Below are 16,774 nucleotides of genomic sequence, written 5' to 3'. Positions count from 1 at the left end.
CTGTTCCTGAAGAGTATAGAACACTTTAGTTTCCGGTTCTTTTTAACGTTATTTTTCAGTTCTGTTCCCTGAACCGGTTCCAACCCTAGAGAAATTATTTGGATGTAGGTCATGCTTAGGCTAATAAATTATAAAGGGAAATAAATTGCTACAGTTTACACTTTTTTTTAGTAATTTAATGAAATGTTGTAATCTGATCTCGGAATGCACGGACCGTTAGTAGTGGGGGAACAGGAAGTTCCGGGCAGGCGGGCACCATTTTTCACAATAAAGAAAGCGCCAGAACTGTGCAGTCAAGAAGATAACCTTTGTGTCCGTTTCTATTTATTACTAGAGGTATGTAATAGCACGTTTAAACTTTCTAATGTCGAAAGAACATGTCATACCATGCTAGGTAACACATTCGTTAAGGTATTATCACGTTTGGTAAAGGTTTGATGTGTTATTTTTGTGTCAAACCAAGTGAAGAACGTGATAAAAACTATTTTACAAGTCACATAGCTAGAGACTTTGGGTTTGTCTGAGTGGATGTACATCATTTTCTCAAGGTAATTTCATAAATAATCAATTTATTTGAGATTTCTGTGTTCGTTTAGCATATTATTGGTTTTGTGTAAAATTCCCATGCTGGTAAAATGGCGGCTACTCTCGGTCAGCGTCAACAGACTTCAGTGAGGACAGTGCGGGTGCATCAGATAGAGACAATTTCACGGTCGCACTACTGTTTTGAAGCAGAATGTAGTGATTATCAGTTTTCTACATGTGTACTAATATTCAGACACATTCTGTTGTTTCTGTCTTTATCAATAAATGTTGCTATGGTGTGAACAGGAAATACAATTGGGTTTTGATTGAAGTAATACAGTGAAGACAAGTTTGAAGGAAATTAGCACACAGTGCTGTGTAAAACAAACTGTAACCTTGTACTAAATGGATTTTGAGTCATTTATGCATTTATCTACTATAGGTTAGGTATTAGCTCAAAAGTATTGTGGAGCTCCTGCACCTTAATATAAACAGTACCGGCACCCAAAATGAGTATTGGCACCTATTTCAGTCCAATTCAAGCACTGAATTAGATAATTGAACAAGAAAAATGTGAAAATATTTTTTGAGAATAAAGAAAGTGCCAGAACTGTCAAGACAATAACTTTTTGTATCTGTTTCTCTTTATTACTACTGGCCGATTCAGATAAGTCTGAGGCCGGTAACATCAACACTGAGGACAAAACCCAGCCTGCCTCTCTCCTTCCACACTGAGTCCAAACCTACAGTCACTGGGTCCTGATTGTGACAGTGGAGCCCAGTTTACTGCAGGATCCAAAGATGGCATCAGTGAAGCTGGAAGACTGCAGTCAAACACCGGAGCTGAATGTCAACAATAAAGATGAAGAAGAGGAGAAGAAGATTGGGAAATCTGTTTCTCATGGTAAGAGCAGGTTCTATCTAACTAAGTTTGTTGGACATGATTTGGAAAGGCACACACCTGTCTATATACAGTGCATTCGGAAAGTATTCAGACCCCTTGACTTTTTCGACATTTTGTTACGTTACAACCTTATTGTAAAATTGATTAAATAGTTTTTTTCCCTCATCAATCTACACACAATACCCCATAATGACAAAGCAAAACTGAACAATCACATTTACATAAGTATTCAGACCCTTTACTCAGTACTTTGTTTAAGCACCTTTGGCAGTGATTACAGCCAAAGTCTTAATGTGTATGACGCTACAAGCTTGGCACACCTGTATTTGGGGAGTTTCTCCCATTCCTCTCTGCAGATCCTCAAGCTCTGTCAGGTTGGATGGGGTGCGTTGCTGCACAGCTATTTTCAGGTCTCCAGAGATGTTCGATTGGGTTTAAGTCCCGGCTCTGGCTGGGCCACTCAAGGACATTCAGAGACTTGACCCGAAGCCACTTCTGCGTTGTCTTGGCTGTGTGCTTAGGGTCGTTGTCCTGTTGGAAGGTGAACCTTCGCCCCGGTCTTGAGATCCTGAGCGCACTGGAGGAGGTTTTCATCAAGGATCTCTCTGTACTTTGCTCCAATCATCTTTCCCTCGATCCTGACTAGGCTCCCAGTCCCTGCCGCTGAACATCATCACCGCAGCATGATGCTTCCACCACCATGCTTCACCATAAGGATGGTGCCAGGTTTCCTCCAGACGTGATGCTTGTCATTCAGGCCAAGAAGTTCAATCTTGGTTTCATCAGACCAGAGAATCTTGTTTCTCATGGTCCGAGTCCTTTAGGTGCCTTTTGGCAAACTCCAAGCGGGCTGTCATGTGCCTTTTGCTGAGGAGTGGCTTCCGTCTGGCCACTCTACCATAAAGGCCTGATTGGTGGAGTGCTGAAGAGATGGTTGTCCTTCTGGAAGGTTCTCACATTTCCATAGAGGAACTCTGGAGCTCTGTCAGAGTGACCATCATGTTCTTGGTCACCTACAGTGGGGAGAACAAGTATTTGATACACTGCCGATTTTGCAGGTTTTCCTACTTACAAAGCATGTAGAGGTCTGTAATTTGTATCATAGGTACACTTCAACTGTGAGAGACGGAATCTAAAACAAAAATCCAGAAAATCACATTGTATGATTTTTAAGTAATTAATTTGCATTTTATTGCATGACATAAGTATTTGATCACCTACCTACCAGTAAGAATTCCGGCTCTCACAGACCTGTTAGTTTTTCTTTAAGAAGCCCTCCTGTTCTCCACTCATTACCTGTATTAACTGCACCTGTTTGAACTCGTTACCTGTATAAAAGACACCTGTCCACACACTCAATCAAAAAGACTCCAACCTCTCCACAATGGCCAAGACCAGAGAGCTGTGTAAGGTCATCAGGGATAAAATTGTAAACCTGCACAAGGCTGGGATGGGCTACAGGACAATAGGCAAGCAGCTTGGTGAAAGGCAACAACTGTTGGCGCAATTATTAGTAAATGGAAGTAGTTCAAGATGACGGTCAATCATCCTCGGTCTGGGGCTCCATGCAAGATCTCACCTCGTGGGGCATCAATGATCATGAGGAAGGTGAGGGATCAGCCCAGAACTACACGGCAGGACCTGGTCAATGACCTGAAGAGAGCTGGGACCACAGTCTCAAAGAAAACCATTAGTAACACACTATGCCGTCATGGATTAAAATCCTGCAGCGCACGCAAGTTCCCCCTGCTCAAGCCAGCGCATGTCCAGGCCCATCTGAAGTTTGCCAATGACCATTTGGATGATCCAGAGGAGGAATGGGAGAAGGTCATGTGGTCTGATGAGACAAAAATATAGCTTTTTGGTCTAAACTCCACTCGCCGTGTTTGGAGGAAGAAGAAAGATAAGTACAACCCCAAGAACACCATCCCAACTGTGAAGCATGGAGGTGGAAACATCATTCTTTGGGGATGCTTTTCTGCAAAGGGGACAGGACGACTGCACCGTATTGAGGGGAGGATGGATGGGGCCATGTATCGCGAGATCTTGGCCAACAACCTCCTTCCCTCCGTAAGAGCATTGAAGATGGGTCGTGGCTGGTTCTTCCAGCATGACCACGACCCTAAACACACAGCCAGGGCAACTAAGGAGTGGCTCCGTAAGAAGCATCTCAAGGTCCTGGAGTGGCCTTGCCAGTCTCCAGACCTGAACCCAATAGAAAATCTTTGGAGGGAGCTGAAAGTCCGTATTGCCCAGCGACAGCCCCGAAACCTGAAGGATCTGGAGAAGGTCTGTATGTAGGAGTGGGCCAAAATCCCTGCTGTAGTGTGTGCAAACCTGGTCAAGACCTACAGGAAACGTATGATCTCTGTAATTGCAAACAAAGGTTTCTGTACCAAATATTAAGTTCTGCTTTTCTGATGTATCAAATACTTATGTCATATAATAAAATACAAATTAATTACTTAAAAATCATACAATGTGATTTTCTGGATTTTTGTTTTAGATTCTGTGTCTCACAGTTGAAGTGTACCTATGATAAAAATTACAGACCTCTACATGCTTTGTAAGTAGGAAAACCTGCAAAATCGGCAGTGTATCAAATACTTGTTCTCCCCACTGTATATAGACAGTTGTGTGACTTTCCAAATCATCTCCAATCAATTGAATTTACCACAGTTGGACTCCAATTAAGTTTTAGAAACATCTCAAGGATGATCAATGGAAACAGGATCCATCTGAGCTCAATTTCGAGTATCATAGCAAAGGGTCTGAATACTTATGTAAACAAGGTATTTCTGCTGTTTTTATTTTTAATACATTTGCAACAATGTCTAAGAACCTGTTTTCACTTTGTCATTATGAGGTATTGTGTGTAGATTGATGAGGATTTTTTTTATTTAATTCATTTCAGAAGAAGGCTGTAACGTAACAAATTGTGGAAAAAACCAAGGGGTCTGAGTACTTTCTTAATGCACTGTACATATCCAAAAGTGGACCTAGAAGTTTGTCCTTAAATATCTATTGGGAGCCCATCTGGACCTTCCGCTTAACCTCCCTTCATATCGAAAATAGCATCAGATATTTCAACACCATCCAATTCCTTTTCCAGATCCAATTTAGTGTCTTCTGAAATAGAGGGAAAATCAAGACCTGACTAGTTCAGTTCTCAGGAGATTCAGAGTTGTAAAGTGTGTTGTAGTAGGAAGCAAATGTTTGGTTCATTTCTACAGGATCCATTGATAATTGTCCTTGTAAATTATGAATTGCATTAAAGGCTGAATTTTACTTCTTAATGTGCCAGGCCAGCAATTTACCAGGTTTTTCACCTTGATCATAGAAGGACTGTTTCAGCCTAGTTAAGCTGTTTGCAGCCTTATAGGTGGGAAGTTCTTCATACTGAGCTTTAAGACCAAATCATTCCTTGTTTACTTCTACTGAGTTATCCAAAAAAGCTTCCCTCTCCAATTCTCTCATTTTGCTCTCCGTCTCTCATTTTCTGATTTTATTAGATTTGAAACTGGTAAAACGTATAATTTGCCCTCAAATATGTGCTTTGAAAGCCTCCCATCTGGTACTCGCTGACGTTTGGTCAGTGTTCAATGTTAAATAAACATCTATATGCACTCCAACGTAATGTAAGAAGTCTGGGTCCTGTAACCATCTGGGATGCAAACGCCATCTAGAGGATCCTTTTACTAGTTTTGTATCCCTATAGAATAATGACACAGGGGAATGGTCATTCAAAACAATAGTATCATATCCACTTCCTGCTACATTGGGAAGCAATGAGCAAGAAACTAAAAAGTAGTCTACCTGAGAATATGATTTAAATGTTGACGAGTAACATGAATACTCCCTTTTACTCGGGCTCTGAGTCCTCCAAGGTTCACATAGATTTAAATCCTTAATGAAATGCTGTACTTTCTTTCTACTCTGTGAGTGGGAAGTGTCTAAACCAGAGGAGCAATCTAGATGAGGATCAAGAGTGCAATTAAAGTCCCCTGCCATTAGGACTTTACCAGGAATGGAGGCTATCAATAGAAATACATTCTCAAAGAATTTGGGATTATCATCATTAGGACCATAAACATTAACCAGATTAATATGCTCATTCAAAAGAGTTCCCTGTATCAAAATGTATCTACCAGCTGTATCAGTTATAATAGTATCCACTTGAAACGGAACAGATTAGTGAATTAAAACCATATCACCATGAGAATGAGAGGAGAAACAGGATGCTATTACTTGCCCTGGCCGTCTCCTGCATACTTTAAGTAGCTCATCCTTCAACAAGTGAGTTTCTTGTAGGAACACAATAGATGAATGAAGTTGTTTAAGCCTAGTAATAACCTGTTTTAAGCTTGGATAGTTTACAAACTCCACAGACATTCCACACAGTAAATTTAAGTTTAGCATTTGAAGTCATTTAACCAAAGATGTAAACATGGAATAAGCTATAGCAAAAAGGCAAATCTAAAATATTTTTCCATTTCCATTTTAGTCATTTAGCAGACGCTCTTATCCAGAGCGACTTAAAGTTAGTGAGTGCATACATATATATTTTTTTCATACTGACCCCCCCATGGGAATCGAACCCACAACCCTGGCGTTGCAAACTGAGCTACACATGGTTTAGTAACCACAAGGACAGCATGAATATTTTGTAGTGAGGAAAATATGTAAAGATCTGTTGAAACAAATATTTCCTAACAGTAAAACACTGAACCCCATTCCAATGTCTCCCTAACCGAGACAACCAACGCTTCCTCTCCCACCTCCCCCTGATCGTAGAGTGTAGCCTGGTGGACGACTGATCCATTAAAGGGAGAGTCTAACCTAAGCGACGCTAAACAAAACAAAGTATCTCCTGCCTACTCTCGGCCATTACTTCTCACGAACAAAACAAAAGGCCTATCTAGCAAGATGATATGTGGAATATCACGTAGTATTTCTTTGAAAAGTAGCAAAGAATAGCTCCACCTTAAACAGTAACGCTAGTTAGTGAAGCCTGAGACTAACCGTCCAAAATAGTGGTAGATGATCCACAACACAGGGTCTGTTGCTAGTAGCTACCAAGTAACAATATGGCCCATACGTATAGCGTTAATGTAGTATACCATGATATGTTTATAAACCAAAAAAAAGTATCAAAGATCAGAAATGAACAGCCTACGTGAGAAAAAGAGATATCATTGAATATGTGCTACGTTACCCAAAGGCCCTTTGCACATGATGTTAGGCTTGCACCTGAGTGTCAATCATTTTAGTCCAAGGATATGATTGAAAGGCCTCCATCATTCTTAATTGGAAGAAGTGTGGAACCACCAATACTTTTTCTAGAGCTGGCTGCCCGGACAAACTAAGCAATCGGGGGAGAAGGGCCTTGGTCAGGGAGGTCACCAAGAAGCCAGTGGTCACTCTGACAGAGCTCCAGAGTTCTGTGGCGATAGGAGAATCTTCCAGAAGGACAACCATCTCTGCAGCACTCCACCAATCAGGCCTTTATGGTAGAGTGGCTAGACGGAAGCCACTCCTCATGAAAAGGCACATGACTGCCCGCTGGGAGTTTGCCAAAAGACACCTAAAGGACTCTCAGACCATGAGAAACAAGATTCTCTGGTCTGATGAAGCCAAGTTTGAACTCTTTGGCCTGAATGCCAAGCGTCACTTCTGGAGGAATCCAGGCACCATCCCAACGGTGAAGCATGGTGGTGGCAGCATCATACTGTGGGGATGTTTTTCAGTGGCAGGGACTGGAAGACTAGTCAGGAACGGGGGAAAGATGAACAGAGCAAAGTACAGAGAGACCTGAAAATAGCTGTGTGGCGACACTCCCCATCTAACCTGACAAGCTTGAGAGGATCTGCAGAGAAAGTCCCAAAATACAGGCATGCCAAGCTTGTAGCGTCATACCCAAGAACACTCAAGGCTGTAATCACTGCCAAAGGTGCTTCAACAAAGTACTGAGTAAAGTCTGAATACAGTATATATATTTTTTTTAATTGTGTGCAAAAATGGTGTCATAAAACCTAAATGGTTCCAATCATTTTTCCTTTTTTATTCATTTTAAACACTTAAAATAAGGGCTGTGTTTCGTGTAGGCTTACCCTGGCGTGACTTTTAGCAACATATTCGTCTCTATTTCCTCTTCGATTAAAACTCTAATTATCATCAAAGTAGACATCATGCAAAACAACAAATCACTGCAATCTCCAGCACGTCATCTCTAGCTGACACCTTTGCTAACAGGTATTGTGTCAATTTAAAACTTGCACAAGACGGTTCACAGAATTGTCCATTTTAAATAAATGTAGCCTATTTATTCATTATTACATTTAGCTAACATTAGATAGTTAACCCAGAGATCCTTACCTTTGACTCGATTTGGCAATTTTGTCCAGATCATCATGGCATTTGTAGTTCTTTATGATAGCCACATTAACAGCTAATTACCATTTCATTTTTGTGGGGGTAAATACAGGCCAATATATTGATAAAAGTCACCTTGTTCTAGAGAGATTTACACAGTTATCAAAACGCCACGCCAGGATAAGCCTACACGAAACACAGCCCTTATTTTAAGTGTTTCTAAAATCACCTATGAGAAAAATGAATGCTGGGAAAATGATTGAAACAATTTCCCTGTTTGACTGCAAGGTTTTATGGGTATTATCATTTATACTGTGGTACTCCATTGGTGTGCAGCTACCTGAAGCTAGTGGGGTGTGGATGAGCTGAGACACGTGGTAAGATGGCGGACAAGAAAAAAAGTGGAATGGGGGATTGCAATGGGGGATGCACAAACCTTCTGGAAGATCTGATGAAGGAGAAGATGGTGGACAAAGGAGAAAAGTGGAATATGTTTTGAATGAATATGGAATGGAAGATCACACAGCACTTTTAGAAGAGCTACAGGAGGAAAGTGAACGTGACGAGAGTGAGGATGAATTAACTGTGGTGGCAGGTGCAGTGATGACCGCTGAGAAGGAGCTGAGTGTAGAGGGAAGCAGTGTGGTGAGGGAGGTTATCGTCTAGTGTAAAAAGAGGGATACGTCCTCCAGTAGCTCAGAGATGGAACCTGGCGAGAGTGAGGATGAATTACCTGCGGTGAGGAACTCAGAGTTCGGGCCTCGTTCCAAGGATGATAAGGATGATTCTGGCCCAGTGGGACTGAGATTTGTAGAGAGAATGGATCCATATGTGGTGTCAGGTTAGGTGGAGAAGAGGTTGGGGACTGTTGAGTTGGTGAAGGTAACTCTGAGTGGACTCGTGATGATTTATTGTTTCTCCTCTGTCCAGAGGGAGCGGGCGCTGCGGATTACGTGAGTAATGACAGGAATTGTGACTTGAATTACTCTCCGGAACAGGGTGGCATTGAAAGGAGTGATAACAGGGATAGGTTTAAGTGTTGAGGATGAGCAGTTGAAATGGAAGATTCCAGGTGTCTGTGACGCCCTCCGTTTGGTGAGACGTAGATCCGGTGTAGAGCGTGGGGAAACAGAGAATACATTATTTGTCATGCTGGATTTTGATGCATAGTCTCTGCCAGATAAGATCAAGGTCGGAAGTGTCAGTTATCCCGTGAGCGATTTTGTTCCGTAAATACTACAGTGTTTTAGGGGTGACGTTTATGGGCCTGTTGCAGCATTGTGTAGGCGTGAGATGCCTAGATGTGACAAGTGTGCAGGAGGGCATGAGATGAAGAAATGTGTGGTATCGGTGGAGAAAGTTCTGTGTGTTAGTTATGGGGGTGCTAACGGGCTGGAGATCTGAGGTGTCAGGTGAGAGAAAGGCAGATTGAGGTTGCCAGGGTTACAGTAGTACAGAAAGTGTTGTAGCAGAAGCAGTGAAGAGAGTGGTAGAGGAAGATGGGTACAGGGTGAGGGATCTTGAGAGGATTCCTGTGAGTAGGCAGAGACCAAGAGAGAGTGATGGGAAGAATATGTGCTTCAGTAAGGTGGGCTTTTTAGCATTTATAGCAATGGTTGTCAATTGTACTGCAGAAATGGATCTCACAAATTACCAAAATGACAGGCTAATTTGACACTGAGAATCTGAGCTCAATAAAAACGACCTTGTCTTGAATCCATCAATAGCCGAGGCCCCTAAGTGTGCAGAGAAACACATTGTACAATATGAGGAGGAAGATATAGTCCTAAAAAAGCTTTCCGGTTTCACTGACTCACCCAATGATGTGCAGCTCACTCACCGGCCAAAAGCTTATCTCTCTCTTGCTTTACTTTTTTAAACGATGCTGTTCGCTCAATAGGCCTATTTGGAAGTTGATAACTTGGTAACATACAGACATTAGTATTTTATTTTCAGCAGGATCCATTTGCTTTACAACCTGTGTTTTCCAGCGATTGTATTAGAAATATTTGCGAAAGGCCTGTTTTGGCTGCATGCTGTTAACTGACAGATTTGCCACACGTTAGGCGTGCCTTGTGATTTGGCTACACACACATTTTAAATTAGCTATGGATCCTCTGTGGTGAAATTCTAGTCTTACTCCTGGTGTGGTATTGGGAATCATTTAATTTATTTCTGAACAGACTGCAGAGTGCTGCAGCACCTCCAGCACACTTCCCACAGCTATTATTCTATTAGGAGATAAATGATGAAGTGCAATGCTGGAGAGAAGAGAGTTGCCGGCTTATGTCTATAACAGCACAGAGAGGGAGAGAGATCATAGAAAGTGAATGTCATTGTATTTCTGTGAGAGATACAGGCTTGCTTCTCTCTCTCACCACAGCAATGGCCTCGCCTTGGTCTAGGCTACAATGTTGCGCAAACCGTAAACCCAAGACGGCCCAACATTAACCAATTCTTAGAATATCATGCATGTTTTCACATTATGTTTTTTTAAGGGGCATGACAATTACAGAGGAATCTAAATGTAATTACTCTGATTGCTTTTATTAGGATTTCTACATTGCAAACAGTGGAATTTTTTTTTCTTGCCACAAGAGGGAGGCTACCTGATCCTGGCAAATGGGTTCCGGAATCATAGACTACAAAACCAAGATAGACCACAGCTGGTCGTTTCCAATGGGAACAGATGAGTCATAGTGGGCAGAGCCAAGCACGAGCTAGCGAGATCCTATTGGTGTGTTCTAGCACACATCTGCATATTTCTGTTAGGGAACACCTCCTCTGTGAAGCGCTCGTGTGCAATAACTCAATTCGCCTTTGCGTTCCTTCTAAATAACGTAATTTTAAAAAATATTCGTCCACAAAACTTAGTCCACTCTGTGCATAACAGATTTTAGTTTTTGGGAACAGAACTGTATTAAGATCAGATGTTTCATCGATTAGAACATTTGCAGAATATCGGCCAAAATCCATCTCCTTCCATCTTCTCCCGCTGCCGGCCAGTGGGCTTCCTCTCACTACCATATTTGGTAGTGAGTGGAAACGCCAACCGGATGCTTCACAATTATACATCCAGTGAAATATCTGTCTCATTGTTCTATCTGTGGCTGCACTGTGGTAGTGGGGGAACAGGAAGTTCCAGGCAGGCACGCACCATTCTTCAGTATAAAGAAATCTCCAGAACTGTAATGTCAAGAAGATAACCTTTGTGTCCGTTTCTTTTTATTACTATAAGTATGTCTTATGACGAGTTTCTCTGGCATCAAGTAATTCAGTATGCAAGAGAATAGTTAAACAGTTAGATGGAGAGTTGGTTCAAAGTATTTAATATTACAGTACCAGATTCACATGACAAGCGGTACCGGCGTAGCCTATTGTCATCTGAATGACTTACATAGAAAACCTCTTAGTTTATATAATGCTTTTCCGAGCTAATTCCATCCAATAGTTGCCAACCATTATTGAGTGTCACTCCTCGCCACATATAGGATCACCCTATATGGTATCGTGTTGCACCCTAGTCAGGATATTCCATCACGTACTCCTTCTAAGATTAGCACCAGTGGCCCCCCAGCTATCTTGGCCCGCATACCTTCTGGCACCCACCAGTGACAGAAATAAATACATGGAATGTATGTCATCCTCCAAATCCTTATGCAGCTCTCAATATTCCAAACATTAACTAATACTTTATAAAAGACGTAATATCAGTATGTAATAGCACGTTTAAACGTTCTAATATCGAAAGAACATGTCATACCATGCTAGGTAACAAATCCGTTAAGGTATTATCACGTTTGGTAAAGGTTTGATGTGTTATTTTTATGTCAAACTGAGTAAACCTGGTAACTATTTTTGCAAGTCACATGGCGAGATACTTTGGGTTTGTCTGAATGGATGTACATAATTTCCTCAAGGTGATTTCATAAAGAATCCATTTATTTTAGATTTCAGAGTTTGTTTTGCATTTTTGGTTTTGTGTAAAATTAACGAGCTGGTAAAAATGGCGCCGCCCACTCGGTCAGCGTCAATGGACTTCAGTGCAGCAGAGAGACAATTTCAGGGTTGCACTACTGTTTTGAAGCTGAATGTAATGATTATACGTTTTCTAATAATAATATAATATGCCATTAGCAGACGCTTTTATCCAAAGCGACTTACAGTCATGTGCGCATACATTTTTACGTATGGGTGGTCCCGGGGATCGAATCCACTACCCGTTACAAGCGCCATGCTCTACCAATTGAGCTACAGAGGACCACGTGTACTAATATTCAGTCACATTCAGTTGTTTCTGTATTTATCGATAAATGTTACTATGGTGTGAATGGAAAATAAAATTGGTTTTTGATTGAAATAATACAGTGACTACAAGGTTATTCAGGACAATAGTACATAGTGCTGCCTAAAACAAACAGTGACCTTGTACTAAATGGCTTTTTTCATTTATGCATTTACTGTACCAGTCAAAAGTTTGGACACACCTACTCATTCAAGGGTTTTTCTTAAATGTTACTATTTTCTACATTGTAGAATAATCGTGAAGACATTTAAACTATGAAATAACACATATGGAATCATGTAGTAACCAAAAAAGTGTTAAACAAATCAAATAGATTTTAGATTTTAGATTTCTCAAAGTAGCCACCCTTTGCCTTGATGACAGCTTTGTAGAATCTTTGTAATCTACAATGTAGAAAATAATACAAATAAAGATAAATAGGTGTTCTAAAACTTTTGACTGGTACTGTATCTGAATTTGGAAAAAATCTGCTATAGGTTAAGTACCGGCACCTCAAATATCTAGTGCTTGAGCTCCTGTTCCTCTTATAGAATGTTAGCTCAACAGTATTGTGGAGCTCCTGCACCTAAATATAAACAGTACCGGCACCCAAAATGAGTACTGGCACCTATTTCAGTCCAAGTCAAGCACTGAATTAGATGATTTAAGAAGAAATATAATATATTTTTAGAGAATAAAGAAAGTGTCAGAACTGTCAGGACAATAACTTTGTGTCTGTTTCTCATTGTTACTACAGTACGACTAGAATTAAATCTGAGGCCAGTAACATCAATAGTGAGGACAAACCCAGCCTGCCTCTCTCCTTCCACACTGAGTTCAAACCTACAGTCACTGGGTCCTGATTGTGACAGTGGTGCAGAAGGTAGATATTATTTCATGCCACTGACACTTACATGGTTTGACACCAGTATTGCCAGCATTTGTTTTATTCACTGGGCTATCTGGAGTGATCAGAGAGTAGACTAAAGAAGTGAAGTAGACAAACTGCCAATGTTTTAAAGTTCTATTAAATGAGTCTGTGTAGTTACTAACCCTTGTGATAGTGAGTGGAGGATGATATGGCTTCTACATCTGCATTGCTTGCTCTTTGGGGTTTTAGGCTGGGTTTCTATAAAGCACTTTGTGACAACTTCTGATGTAAAAAGGGCTTCATTAAATACATTTGATTGACATGTATATCACACCAACTGACTGGTTTTTCTGATGTTGTTCACACAGGACACCATGTTGAGACATTCTCTACATCCAGAGAGCAACTGCAGGAAGATCACAGAGCTAAGAGGTCTCACCACTGCCCACATTGTGAGGCGAGTTTCTCAATTCTATCAAAGTTAAAAGTACACCTACAAATACACACAGGAGAGAATCTGAATTCCTGTACTGACTGTGGGAAGAATTTCACAACATCAAAGGCTCTGACCGTTCATCAGAGAGTGCACACAGGAGAGAAGCCTTACTCCTGCTCTGACTGTGTAAAATGCTTCATAACATCAACTGAGCTAAAAGTTCATCAGAGAACACACACAGGAGAGAAGCCTTACTCCTGCTCTGACTGTGGGAAGAGTTTCTTTCGACTGGGCCATTTAAAAGCACATGAACGTATCCATACAGGAGAGAAGCCTTACTCCTGCTCTGACTGTGGGGCAAGTTTCTCTCAACTGTGCAGCTTAAAAATACATAAACGTATACATACAGGGGAGAAGCCTTACTCCTGCTCTGACTGTGGGTCAAGTTTCTCTCGACTGGGCACCTTAAAATATCATGAACGTATACATACAGGAGAGAAGCCTTACTCCTGCTCTGACTGTGGAAAGATTTTCTCTCGACAGGAGAGCTTAAAATCGCACCAAAAGATACATACAGGAGAGAAGCCTTACTCCTGCTCTGACTGTGGGGCAAGTTTCTCTCAACTGTGCAGCTTAAAAATACATCAACGTATACATACAGGGGAGAAGCCTTACTCCTGCTCTGACTGTGGTTCGAGTTTCTCTCAACTGGGCACCTTAAAAAATCATGAACGTATACATACAGGAGTGAAGCCTTACTCCTGCTCTGACTGTGTAAAATGCTTCATAACATCAACTGAGCTAAAAGTTCATCAGAGAACACACACAGGAGAGAAGCCTTACTCCTGCTCTGACTGTGGGAAGAGTTTCTTTCGACTGGGCCATTTAAAAGCACATGAACGTATACATACAGGAGAGAAGCCTTACTCCTGCTCTGACTGTGTAAAATGCTTCATAACATCAACTGAGCTAAAAGTTCATCAGAGAACACACACAGGAGAGAAGCCTTACTCCTGCTCTGACTGTGGGAAGAGTTTCTTTCGACTGAGCCATTTAAAAGCACATGAACGTATACATACAGGAGAGAAGCCTTACTCCTGCTCTGACTGTGTAAAATGCTTCATAACATCAACTGAGCTAAAAATTCATCAGAGAACACACACAGGAGAGAAGCCTTACTCCTGCTCTGACTGTGTAAAATGCTTCATAACATCAACTGAGCTAAAACGTCATCAGAGAACACACAGGAGAGAAGCCTTACTCCTGCTCTGACCGTGGGAAGGATTTCTCTTGACAGGAAAGCTTAACATTGCACCAAAGGATGCAAACTGGAGAGAAGCCTTACTCCTGCTCTGACTGTGGGGCAAGTTTCGCTCAACTGTGCAAATTAAAAATACATGAACGTATACATACAGTATGTGGTCCTCTGTAGCTCAATTGGTAGAGCATGGCGCTTGTAACGCCAGGGTAGTGGGTTCGATCCCCGGGACCACCCATATGTAAAAATGTATGCACACATGACTGTAAGTCGCTTTGGATAAAAGCGTCTGCTAAATGGCATATTATATTATATTATTATATTATATTATATACAGGGGAGAAGCCTTACTCCTGCTCTGACTGTGTAAAATGCTTCATAACATCAACTGAGCTAAAAGTTCATCAGAGAACACACACAGGAGAGAAGCCTTACTCCTGCTCTGACTGTGGGAAGAGTTTATTTCGACTGGGCCATTTAAAAGCACATGAACGTATACATACAGGAGAGAAGCCTTACTCCTGCTCTGACTGTGGGAAGAATTTCTCTCAAATAGGCCATTTACAAAGACACCAAGGTAAACATAAAACGAGAGAAGGCTTACCACTGATCTAAAAACAACAGCTAATCTGCAAGGTCATCAGAGAACTCACACGGGAGAGAATCCTTACTTTTGCTCTTAATATGGCAAGAGTTTCTCCCGATTGGCAACGTAAAAACACACCAACGGTTACACACTGGAGAGAAGACTTATCACTGCACTGACTGTGAGACGAGATTCTACAGATTGGGCAATTTAAAAGACACCAACGTATGCATAAGAAGTGGTAGTGGTCAAAGACAAGACCACAGAGGGGACTCCATCCTAGATCTGATCAACACAACCCACTGTACTTGCTCCTCTCAGATCCAGTGATCACAAATGTCTGCTGTTCTCTCCAAACACAACATCAGGAGGGAGAAGAGAGGTGCAGCGGAAAAAAGGACATATGGTAACCCAGAACAGAAAGGAGACCTTTGCACGATGTATGGCCAGTACTGACTGGTCTGCCATTTTTGAGGTGGAGAGCATTGATGCAAAGGTGGAGATGTTCAACTCCTGCATTCAAACTGCACTTGATGTATGTATGTCAATAAGAAATAAGAAAACAACAAGACTGGACAAGCCCTGGATGACTGAAAGAATAAAGGCTGCCATCAGGAAAATACAGAATATTTTCAACAGATGGGGAGAAACAATGACATGGAGAAAATACAGAAACACAGTGCAAATGCATATCAAGGAAGCAAAGACAAGCTACTATAAAACTGAAATCCAGGACCTAAAGAAGAAAAACCCTAAGGAATGGTGGGACTTCATTAACAATGGACTGGGACCAAAGAAAACATCAGGAGGGAGAATACAGGTCGAGGGAATTTAAGATGACGAGGTGGCTGATGTTTTGAATGGCTTCTTTGCTGAGGCATGGACAAGCACCACACCTCTTGCCATCTTCACCCTGCCCATGTCTACAAGGCAGGTTGAGCTGTGCAGCATTGGCCAGTTAAAGCAAGCTCTGAACAGACTCAGAGCACGTAAAGCATGTGGGCCTGATGGCATTCCAGCCTGGCTACTAAAAGAGCATGCAGAAGATCTAGCCCTTGTCATCAAACACATTGTTAACTCCTCCTACACGCAGGGGACAGTTTTATCTGAGTGCACAAATCAGTATGACTACCTCCCAAAGTCCAGCACTACTACCGCCCTTGTGAAAACCACACACTCCTGGCTGACAGCTACAGACTCCATAAAACCAACAACGGTGAGTGTTTTACTTGCTGATGTGTCCAAAGCCTTTGATCGAGTAGATCACGCAAAGTTCCTGCAACATCTGTCTGACATTGAACTGTGTCCAAGGTTACTAGCCTGGCTCCACAGCTACACCACCGAAAGAGGGCGGAGGGTGATGCCAACTGGCACATTTAGAAAACCTTTTTGACTGTTCTTGCCTGTAATGTCCTACTGAAGATCTGGTCACAGTCTATACTACACTGGCCAGGCCTTGTCTGGAATATGGTGGAGTGCTGTTAGTTGGATGCAGTAAAAAGCAGCAGGCCCAACTAGACAGGGTGCAGAGGAGGGC

The 16,774-nt window shown here is 41.7% G+C and overlaps 1 long non-coding RNA gene across 1 annotated transcript; it reads left to right on the top strand.

The window, feature by feature from the left end:
- Positions 1–257: 257 nt before the first annotated feature.
- On the top strand, positions 258–12,929 carry LOC311121773. Its single transcript, XR_014612349.1, has 3 exons — positions 258–336; positions 1,193–1,429; positions 12,844–12,929. It is a non-coding gene; the product is annotated as an uncharacterized lncRNA (long non-coding RNA).
- Positions 12,930–16,774: the final 3,845 nt, after the last annotated feature.

Source organism: Coregonus lavaretus (genome assembly GCF_964263955.1).
Source record: "Coregonus lavaretus genome assembly, contig: HAP1_SCAFFOLD_312, whole genome shotgun sequence".
NCBI lineage: Eukaryota > Metazoa > Chordata > Actinopteri > Salmoniformes > Salmonidae > Coregonus > Coregonus lavaretus.
This window is presented reverse-complemented; position numbering and strand designations above follow the sequence as displayed.